This window comes from Aythya marila (genome assembly GCF_965140915.1).
Source record: "Aythya marila genome assembly, chromosome: W".
Lineage (NCBI taxonomy): Eukaryota > Metazoa > Chordata > Aves > Anseriformes > Anatidae > Aythya > Aythya marila.
Window position 1 is genome coordinate 15,302,116 of NC_139081.1, and position 11,782 is coordinate 15,313,897.

The window sequence follows — 11,782 nt, forward strand, 5'->3', positions numbered from 1 at the left end:
AAAATCAACCGTATACTTAAGGTGATAGCCACAAAAGTATACACCACCCTGCAGAACTTTTATCTTCTTACTTATGGGCAGTTTCAAATGACTGGTCTACCAAACAAACAAACCAAAACCAAAATAAACAATACTGTCACTTACAGCGATGGGGTCCTTATCTACCTCCGCAGTGATCCGTTGAGTCAAGGAGTCCCTCCGAAAAATCCTGGGGGTACCCTAGGGGGTCCCATTCCCAGCGGGTCCTGCAGTCCGACAGAGAGGGTGTCCCATCTGGGTCGCCAGATTGATTCAAAGAACAAAGCCTAAATTTCTTAGTGACAAAGTATCCTTTATTGTCAGCGCTGGATGCACGGGGGATCCTTCCACCTAACATGCATGTTCGAAGTGACAAACTATCTCATATTTATACAGCAAAACAATTAATATTCTATTAACGCCTATACATATTCATTACATAAACCTGCCTACTCTCGCTTCGTATGCTAATTAGCTTATCAGTCCTTGCGCTTGGGCAAAGCATCCCAAGAATTGTGGGCAGGGGTCTTCGAGACATGGGCGGAGGTCTTTGGGAGGAAGACCGTAGGTCTTCCTCATGATGTACATTTCACCTTTTGCTAAAGAATGCCAAGTTGGCTGAATCAGTTGTTTTCCGCAGGAAAAGCCGCAGGAATGCCAAGTTGGCTCAAGTTAGCTCAAGTTTCAGCATAACTGAAGGTCAACAGATAATGGGATGTTTCAATTAACAGTGTTCTATATGGAGTGGTAATTCGTGTCAGAAAAATGGTTGATATTAATAAAGAAGGGGGAGATTCGGGAATGTGGCAATGGGGGTCAGAAAGCCTTGTGGTTGATGATAACATCAGACTCTTAACAATAAGGAGGGGATGGGAGGCGCAAGGAAAAACCGAGAATTAGAGATCCCAGCCCCACTGCCTCCCTATATTCCACCACCCCCACCTGCAGCCTCTCCGACTCCAGGGCTTCCCCACTCAGGGACCAGTGACTAGGAATATGTGGCCATCCCCATTAACTCCGGGGATGTCCGAAATTTTAAGAAAGAGACAGGAGGAGGGTAAGCGAGCTTTAATGGCAACTGGCATAATGTTTGCAGCTGCTTGAGGAATAATTCTAACTGGAATAATAACTGTACATTGTATATTGTATATATAAAAGCCCAGGCATTTTTGTTAAAGTATTCTTTTATACATATGTTAATATGTAAATATGTAAATATAAGAACTGCCATTGAGGTGTATGTCTAAGGGAACAAAATTTGCCCAGGCATATCATCGGCTCATCAGGTTTAAATGTCCTCAGTGTAATTGTCAACAGGCAGTTAATTTACAGTGGTCTGATTTTACTTGTGTATCTGTATATTGTGGATTTTGGAGGGATTGGGATTGACTAGTAAAGAGCTTCTAGGAAAACGGTGGAATATTAACCACTGTAGATTACAATAGGAAAAGTTCAAAGCAAAGAAATCCCGAGGAAAAGCCCCCTAGGATGTATACTAACACATTGGAGGGATATAGTGGGGTGAGAGGGTACAGAAAGTAAAGAACTCTTATCAAATATTGTAATCAATGGTGGCCACTTTATAAACTAGAGGATGGAGCGGAGTGGCCCCTAAATGGAACTATTAATTATAACACCATATTACAGTCAATGTTGTTTTTGTGGAAAGGAGGAAAATGGGATGAAATATGGTATATTGATTGATATGTTGTTTCAGTATCTTGGAGGGAAAAGGTATGGAATTAAGTTGGACTCTGACTGAGCCTTTGGTGCTGGTATTAGAAAAGTACGGGCTGGAGAAAGATAAAAGAAGTGTTAAAAGGGTTGCTGAAGGGTTTAAAGGTGTGGCATGTAGTATTTAACAGAGCTGTTTGAAATTGAATGAGCAGGGAAAGAGGATTATCTAAGTAACTGTCTAGAAGTTTTGGTATATTTGTATATTTGCTGTGGTGTTTGTTCAGTTTCCCAAGCATGGGGGAAGGGGACAGGAGGGGGGAACAGCCTGCTCCACCAGGGGCCTCTCCAGCGGCCGCAGGGGGGCTTCGGCTCCAGCGCCTGGAGCGCCTCCTCCACCTCCTTCTGCGCTGACTTTGGTGTCTGCGGGGGGGGGGGGGTTCTCGCTCTCCCAACTGCTGTTGAGCAGCAGGTTTTTGTTTGTTTCTTTGTTTGTTTTCGTGGATGTGCTCTCACAGAGGCACGGACTGTGTTGCTCATGGCTTGGCTCTGGGCAGCAGTGGATCCCTTTGGGGCCAGATGAAATTGTCCCTTCTCTACCACGGGGAGGTTTCTGGGTTTTTCTCACGGGGGCTGCCACTGCAGTTTCCCACCCCCACACCCCTCACACCCCCCGAACCTTGCCATCAAACCCAATACACTGGGGAACAGCTAGGTCATTACTGACTTGTAAAGTATCAGGGATTAAATTAACTAATGAAACACTAAAAAGTGATGGGGGCAGAAGGGACTGGGATAACAGTGCCACTTTTGGGGAATACCAAGCTGAGACTAGGAGATAAAACGATCACTGGGCAATTATTGTATGTACCCAAGGCAGGGACTAACTTGTTGGGAAGGGATTTGATGATTAAATTGGGCATTCAAATAGCAAATTGTTAGACTGGAATAACAGTGTTATTAATGGAGTGCTCTCTGGCCCTGAGAGCAAAGATAATATTCACCTCTGACTGGAAAGACCCTGAAATGGGGGCGGAAGCAGCAATATAGGTGGACAGTTTTACCTCAGGGCTTAAAGGGCCACCTATCTATTTGGGTAAGTTCTAAAAAGATTTTGGAGCAATTACAACCTCCCAAGGAGGTATTAATGTTAACAAATATGTGGATCATTTTTCTATTGTCAGGACAGGAGAAAAGAGTTGTGAAGAAAGCTACTAACAAGCTATTCAACTTTCTGGGAAAGCAGGGCCTAGGAGTACTGAAAAATAAATTACAATATGGAGAAAGAGAAGTCAGGTATTTAAGGCATCTAATGTCTGAAGGAAAACAAAGAATAAATGCAGAGAGGATTCAGGGAATTGTTGAAAATTAAGAAAGAACTAAAGAGTTTTAAAAGAAAGATTTTTTTTTAAAGAATCAGGAGCCATGAAGTCTGAAGGAAAATGGATACTCCCTGATGGGAGAGAAATGCTGAATAAAGTGATAATGAGGCAAATATTAACTGTTTTACATCAGAAGAGTCATTGGGAGGTGCAAGCAATGTGTGATGTTGTTCTAAGAAAGTATGTCTGTGTAGGAATATACATTTTAGGGAAGCACATATGCAGAGGATGTACCATATGTCAAAAGGCAAATAAAAAGGTCTTCTGTAACCTATCTAGAGGGGGACGGGAGCCAGGGCTTTGACCTTTCCAAAGTATGCAGGTAGACTTTACTGAGTTACTTGTTTGTCCTAATTGACCACGTGACTAGATGGGTGTAAAGCTTTACTGCAAGGATTAAAGCAGACCTTACAGATTGAGTGGGATTTTCACAGCCCCTGGCGCCCCTCCTCTTCTGGAAAGGTAGAGCGAATGAATGGTGAAATTAAGAAACAACTAACAAAACTTATGCTGGAAACTAAGGCTTCTTGGGTAAAATGCTTACCCCTTGCACTGTTAAACATATGGACGCAGCCCAGAACTGATGTAGGAATTTCTCCTTTTGAAATGCTATACGGTATGCCCTATGACTTGGAATTGCCACTTGATCACCCTCAATTCTAATTAAGACTTGGAAAGAGACTTTTTTAACACCACGATGGGGAAGGCCCCATGTTGTTTTGCTTACCACAGAAACAGCTATTTGAACTGCAGAGAAAGGATGGATGCATGCCAGCCATGTGAAAGGACCAATCTGGGAAGGCAAATGGGAGGCAGCTCCAGGCCCTGACGACTTGAAGTTGACACTAAGTGATAAGTATTGTGTATTATCTGTGTATCATGGGAAGGGGAGGAGGCCCTGATTCGAAGGCTCCCTAGTAGGTTCCCCTGAAGAACACTGCTGCTGCCAAGAAGAACCGATACCTTGTAGTTCACTGCAACCGAACTGACAAGCGAGGCAGAGAAGTGAAAATGGTGGGGGATTGAGGGGCCGACAATTTAAAAACACCCTGGAGAGATGGGCTCCGACCACCTCCTACGATACATGGGAGTCAGTATCATCGTTTTGGTCAGCTATGGGTCTGCGCATCCCCACCAGCCTTTTAAATGGAGCTTGATCAGATGGAAGGATCAATTCATCATCCAGCAAACAACGACAGCGGGTGCTCCCAGTTTCTGCATCACATTATGTGACCTGGTGTCAGTGCAGCCATGCTTTAACCGATCAGGATTTTATTTCTGCCCAAGTTCTAACCCAGGAAAGGGGTACCGTAAATGCCCGAATTTGTATTATTGTGCATACCGGGGGTGTGAAACCATTGCTACAGACTGGACACTCAGGGCTGGTCGGGATAAATTCTTACAAGTGGGATATGGGCTGCAAGGTTGTAACCAACAAGTGGATCCCCGTTACAGGTGGCGAGGGCATGGTATAGGGTATACAGGAACCTTCCACGGAAATAAAGAAATTTGCAAGGTTCTATATATAAATATAACAAACTCGGACGATACTAGCTGGGTACTAGGAAAAATGTCAGATTTTACGAACACGGAACAGATAGGGGAGGACTCATACTAATAAAAAAGGAGGATGCTGATAGGCCCCAGGCAGTAGGACCAAATGAGGTATTGTCAGAAAATGTCCAGGGAATCCAGCCTGCGGAAAATACTACAGTGCCAACCCTCGGCAGCCCTACAAGCTCAGGTAAAGCCGAGAATGATAACATAGCTGAGAATAACATATGGGGGGGGGTCATGAATGCCAGCTACCAATTATTAAACAAAACAAACCCAAATGTAACAAAACACTGTTGATTATGCTTTAGTATAAGGCCTTCATATTATGATGCTATTGGGGATCCTGGGGAGCCCACCCGCACAAACGAGAACAACCCTCTGCATTGCAGTTGGGGAAAAGACATAAGGGTAACACTAACACAAGTCACTGGAGGTGGTAGGTGTGTACAGTTCCTAGTGGGAAGTGTCACCTATGTAATGTCACAGAGAATAGAAAACAATCAGCTGAGTGGTTAATCCCAGCCAACAACGCTAGGTGGGTTTGTTAGTCAGTGGGCGTAACTCCTTGTCTATCACTAAAACTCTTTAATGCGTCTCGTGATTTTTGTATAACAGGTGATAATTATACCAAGGATTCTATACCACCTTGAGGAATATATGTACACCCAACATACTGTAGCAGAATATCATTTACAAAGAAGGGAACCTATTATGGCTGTCACCTTAGCCACACTAATGGTTCTCAGGGTTGCAGGAGCAGGAACTGGAATTGCCTCCCTGGTAAAACAAAGTCAGGAATTTACCTCTCTACACATTGCTGTAGATGAGGATTTGGTCCACATTGAACAATCCATATCGGCTTTAGAAAAATCTGTTAGATCCCTATCTGAAGTGGTGCTTCAAAATCGTAGGGGATTGGATCTGATTTTCCTGCAACAAGGAGGACTATGTGCAGCCTTACGAGAGGAATGTTGTGTATATGCTGATCACACTGGAGTAGTGAGAGACACAATGACCAAATTACGGGAAAGGTTAGAAAAACGAAAAAGGGAAAATGAAGCCCGCCAGAATTGGTACGAATCCTGGTTTAATTACTCACCTTGACTTACTACCCTGCTATCAACCATAGCGGGGCCCTTGTTGTTACTTATATTAGCACTGACTTTTGGACCATGTATATTCAATCGAGTAATCGCAATTGTGAAAAGCCGATTAGAGGCAGCTCATCTTATGCTTGTGCGTGCGAAATACGAATCTCTGGAGCAGGAGGAAGATGACGCTGAGACTTTAGTGCTAAGCAAGCAAATGCTTCAGAAATTCAATGAACAAAATATGTTAGAAAAAGAAAAAGGAGGGATTGTGATAAATTAGCAGGGGTTTGTTCATTGTCCTTGAGAATTTGAAGAATCTACTGAGGAGATAAGGTTTCGCAACTCACGGCATTGTGACATGAGGATTAAGCAAGTAGACAAACTTCCCCCACCTGAACACGAGCACAACGTTGTGCGTGATCACCGGAGGAAGAATAACGACCCCCAACAACAGACTGTACAGCCTCAGAACAAGTCTCGACAAGCCGGAACTTGAATGCTATAAAACAGCAACACTGGAAAGGGAAGTTGTGTGTCGTGGTAGAGTGGAGACTCCCCAGCCGCCCAGCGCTGTTTTGCTTGTGCCTGCTTACTTAATTAATTAATTAATAAAACACTTTTGATAGACCAGAAAATTTGCGTGGTCTCACTTATAACAAGATAACCAGTTATGAGCCAAAAGAGGTCCCCTATCAATGGTGGATAGAGGTAAGAGTTAATAATGAAGGAGGGTTAATTGGGAAAAGTACAATTATTATACACCTTGTGGAATCGTGAAATTGAAATACGAGCTAAATATGGGATTCCAACCATTGCTAAAAACTTGTTTATAAAACTTACAGAGAATATTGTGAAAGCGTTCTTTTATGGTTCAATTGGCCTTGGCCAAATTCGAAGCCAAGACACGAATTACAGAATCACAGAATCACAGAATTTCTAGGTTGGAAGAGACCTCAAGATCATCGAGTCCAACCTCTACCTAATGCTAACAATCCCCACTAAACCATATCCCTAAGCTCTACATCTAAACGTCTTTTAAAGACTTCCAGGGATGGTGACTCCACCACTTCCCTGGGCAGCCTGTTCCAGTGTCCAACAACCCTTTCGGTAAAGAAGTTCTTCCTAACATCTAACCTAAAACTCCCCTGGCACAACTTTAGCCCATTCCCCCTCGTCCTGTCACCAGGCACGTGGGAGTGATTTAAAGATCAAAGCCGAATTTCCTTAAGTGGTATATTCTTTATTGCAGCGCTGGATGCACGGGGGATCCTTCCGCCTATCGTGCATGTTTGAAGTGACAAACTATCTCGTATTTATACAGCGAAACAATGAATATTCAATTAGCACCTATACATATTCATTACCTAACCCCGCCTACCCTCGCTTCGTATGCTAATCAGCTTATCCGTCCTTGCGCTTGCGCAAAGCCTTCCAAGAATTGTGGGCCAGGGTCTCCAGGATGTGGGCAGTGGTCTTTGGGAGGAAGGCCGTAGGTCTTCCTCGTAATGCACTTTCTTAATCAGTTGTTTTCCAGGCTGTAAAAATGCTGAGTTGTCTTTCGGTTTAACTGGGGGTCGGCGGATAACAGGATGTCTCAGTTAACAGGACATAACAGACAGTTGACTCAAGTTATCTCAAGTCTCAGCCTGACTGAGTGTTAACGGATAATGGGGTGTTTTCAAATAACAAAATGCTTAAACGTAACAGAAGGTCTATGGATAACAAGATGTTGTTTACTTTGTCCTTGCTAACTTTTAATCACAAGTTCTATTCTATCCTAAAGTAAGTTTATACAATATCATTTCACAAGTTTTATTCTATCCTAAAGTAAGTTTATACAATATCAATCCACAAGCTTTATTCTATCCTAAAGTGAGTTTATACTATATCATTCCCCCCTTTTCTTGGAAAATCTAGTAAATTCTTTTACTTAATACGAAAATTTTTTTCCCAGTCTTTATGATATGTACCCCTCAATACCTTACCATGCACATTTGTCAAGGAGGTTAACATGGACATTCGTTGTAACAATTTCCAATTCCAAGCAAGTAATATAAAAGACAATATTAAACTTATACCAACTAATATCAATAAAACAATAATTGGGTGACTCAATGTGTTCAAAATTCCAGTTACAGTTGGCGACCATCCAAAAAGTGTATCCCACCAGTTGTGACTTGTGTCTCGTTTTACTCTTTGCAAATCTCTGCTTATTTCCTTTGTATCATGATGGACAGTAATTAGAGTCTTCTCTCCATTTTCCTGAATGCCTTTTAAATTTTTAATCAGGTCTTGGTGTTTAACTAGTTGCTTCACTAGTGTGAGGTTCATCCCAATAAGTGTAGGTAGTAACTTATGATACATTGTGTTGTTAGACTTGATCAGCTGGTGGGATACCACTGGTGCCAAATATAGAAAATCACACCCAACGATTCTAACAAAGTTACAAATACAAAAATTAGAATGATTTTTGCTATGGAGAGTTATATTCTCCTTATCTACTTCTACAAAATCACAAGCAGTTCTTAAACACGCACACCCTTGACTAACATATACAAGCGCAGTCTTTTGACTAGTATTTGGATGAATTTCAAAGTGACAGATACCTTGCTTCGTGTCAAAACATACATCCTGAGCATCAATTGTAGTACTTTCACAAATAAATCCTTGTTGTTCCCAGGTAACACATGATTCTAGATTTACAGACTGCCATTTCCCATTCTCCATCCGTGCCCATGTTCTATGCTCCGAAGGATAAAGCACTGTCTTCTCATGGTTTAATCCTAGTGCAAGGATCGGGTGAATAACATGAACTGTAGCATTACGTATAGTAAGCACGAAGGCAGTAGCCATGTTAACAACGGGATCATAAGTAAAATTCACCAGGGTCCACCAAGACTGGAACTTCTTTTCAAAATCATTGGTATTGTCCCAGACTGCCTTTCGGACTTCAGCTGGAAAAATGCCTTCACTTCCTTCCCTAATGATCAAGGCAGCTGTTGCCTGTAACCATAACTGTGCTTGCATACAACTAAGAGCTAAGGATACATTGTCTTGTGCTCCTAATTTTTGCCATTCTGATGGTTTACATAAATAGTTACCATTTGTTCGCCAGATGACCATAACTGCTAACTTTCCATTAAAGTTCTTATCCTCTGTTGTTACGGCTTTAGTTCAAGGCCACCCTCCATTCTCTATTATCACAGAGGCACCTTCTTGAATCACAATTACAACTATAAGCCATAAAAACAAAACAATTCTATGAACAAATTTTCTGCCAACCATATTACCAAATACTCCTGACCATAATGTCCTCATTTTGTTCGACTAAGCTTTAGTTTCAGTTCATCGTCACCTAGTGTTACTTTCCAAGGAGCTCCTGGAGCCTTCTTCACTCGGGAATAGTGGATCCAAGTGGCTTGTTCTTTAATCTTGATAGCAGTGTAAGTTGTCAGCAACACTTGATATAGTCCATTCCATTTTTCCTCGAGGGGTTGTCCTAAAAAAGTCTTTATATATATATAATCCCTGGGCTTAAAGGGGTGGATTGGTTGATCCAGCCCTCTAACCCTGGTCCCTAACACAAATTTATGTACTTTATTTAATTGTTTTTGAAGTTCAGTTATATAAGTATATAAATATTCTCATCCCAGCTGCATTAGATCATTTCCACTAAATAGAAATTGATATGGCCTTCCATACAAAATTTCAAAGGGGCTCAAATTCTCTTTTACTCTAGGTTTAACTCTAATTCTGAGTAATGCTAAAGGAAAGGATTGAAGCCATAACAAATTAGCTTCTTGTCCGATTTCAGCTATTTGTTGTTTAATCAAATGGTTCATTTTTCTACCTGTCCACTTGCCTGTGGTCTATAAGGAGTATGCAATTGCCAATCTGTCTTTAGAATCTTACTTATCTGTTGTACCACTTGCACACAAAAATGTGAACCTCTCTCAGAAGACATTGCTACTGAAATCCCAAAGCATGATATTATTTCATTTAACAAGACTTTAACCACTTCTCTTGCTTTGTTTGTTTGACAAGGAAAAGTTTCGGGCCATCCTGAAAACGTGTCAGTCAGAACCAGAAAATAACAATACCCCCCTTTTCTAGGGAGTTTCGAAAAAATCAATTTACCACTGTTGTCCCAGATAAATTTCCTTTACTGATTATTCCAAATTTTATTCTATTCCTGGTATTGGGGTTATTAAATAAACAGATGCTACATTGTTGAGTTACTTGTTTTCCCCAATGTGTTTTATTGTGTTCCGTAAGAACTATGGGCCATGTCAAATTAGAGGGTATTATTACACAGTTATCTTTTAAATATACTCATCTATCTGGTTTCATTTTACCTTTCAAATGTTCATGTATATAGTTTGGATTTTACCGTCTGGTATTAAAGACGATGCCTTCACCTCAGTTATTTCAGCTGCCTGTTTAGCCTCCTGATCTGCCAATCGATTTCCAATTTCAAAGTCAGCGTTCCCTTTTGGTGTCCTTGACAATGCATGATAGCTACCTTTTCTGATTGTTTTACAGCCTCTAACAATTTTTAAATTTCTTCAGCATGTTTTTTTTTTTTTTTTCTGTTTTCCCTGAGCGGTCAGCAATCCACTTTCTTTCCAAATTGCTCCATGAGCATGTACCACGCCGAATGCATATTTAGAGTCTGTCCAAATATTTATTTTCCTTCCTGCTGCTAGTTCCAGTGCTCGTGTAAGAGCAATTATCTCTGCTTTCTGGGCGGATGTCCCAGGGGGTAATGGTTTAGATTCGATTACCTGTTGAGCAGTTGTAACAGCATATCCTGCCTTTACGTTGTCCTTGTTTTACAAAGGTGCTTCCATCAGTATACCAAGATTTGTCAGCATCTTCTAAAGGTTCTTCCTTAAGATCGGGTCGACTAGAATACACAGTCTCCATTGTTTCTATACAATCATGAGTTATAGGTTCATCCAGAGTTCCGCTAAGGAAAGAAGCTGGATTTACGATGTTAGTGACCACAATTTCCACATCATCTTGTTCTACTAATATTGCTTGATATTTTAAAAATCTTTGTGGTGAAAGCCAATGATTTCCTTTTTGTTCCAAAAACTGTTGAGACCATATGGGAGACTAACACTGTCATTTTCTGTCCCATTGTAAACTTCCGAGCCTCTTGTACAACAGCTGCAACAGCCTGAAGGCATCCGGGCCATCCTTTACTTACTTCATCTAATTGTTTAGAGAAGTAAGCTACTGCTCGTTTATAGGGACCCAATCTTTGTGCTAGTACTCCCAAAGCTATCCCTTGTCTCTCATGAGAGAACAACCAAAAGGGTTTCGAGAGATCCGGTAATCCCAAAGCCGGAGCTTGCATCAATTCTCGTTTAAGTTGTTTAAAGGCATTTCGTGCTTCTCCAGTCCAGACTAATTTGACTGATTACTCTTTATCAATTCATATAGAGGCTTTACCACTAGTCCATAATTATAAATCCAAAGGCGACACCAACCTGTCATTCCTAGAAAGGTTCGTAGCTCCTTTACCGTTTGGGGTTCTGGAGTCCGGCAAATGACTTCCTTACGTTCAGTTCCTAGTTCTCGCTGACGTCCGGAAATTCCAAATCCCAAGTAGGTCACATGTTGTTGAACCAGCTGGACTTTCTGTTGAGAGACTCGATATCCATTTAAACCCAGAAAATTAAGGAGACTTATAGTCCATTGAATACAACTCTCTTTAGTGTCGGTAGCTATTAAGAGATCATCTACGTATTGTAACAAAGCCCCTTCAGTGTCCAGAGGTATCCAAGTTTCAAGTTCCTTTGCTAATTGGTTTCCAAAAATAGTGGGGCTATTCTTGAATCCTTGAGGTAGCACTGTCCATTGTTAGCTGTGTCTTTCTGCCTGAGTCAGGGTTTTTCCACTCAAAGGCAAATAGATTTTGGCTTTCAGTGGCTAAAGGTAGGAAGAAGAAGGTGTCTTTTAAATCCAGTACGGTAAACCAGACTTGACTATTCCTTAATTTAGTCAGCAAAGTATAAAGGTTTGCCACTACTGGATGTATATCCTCGGTGATTT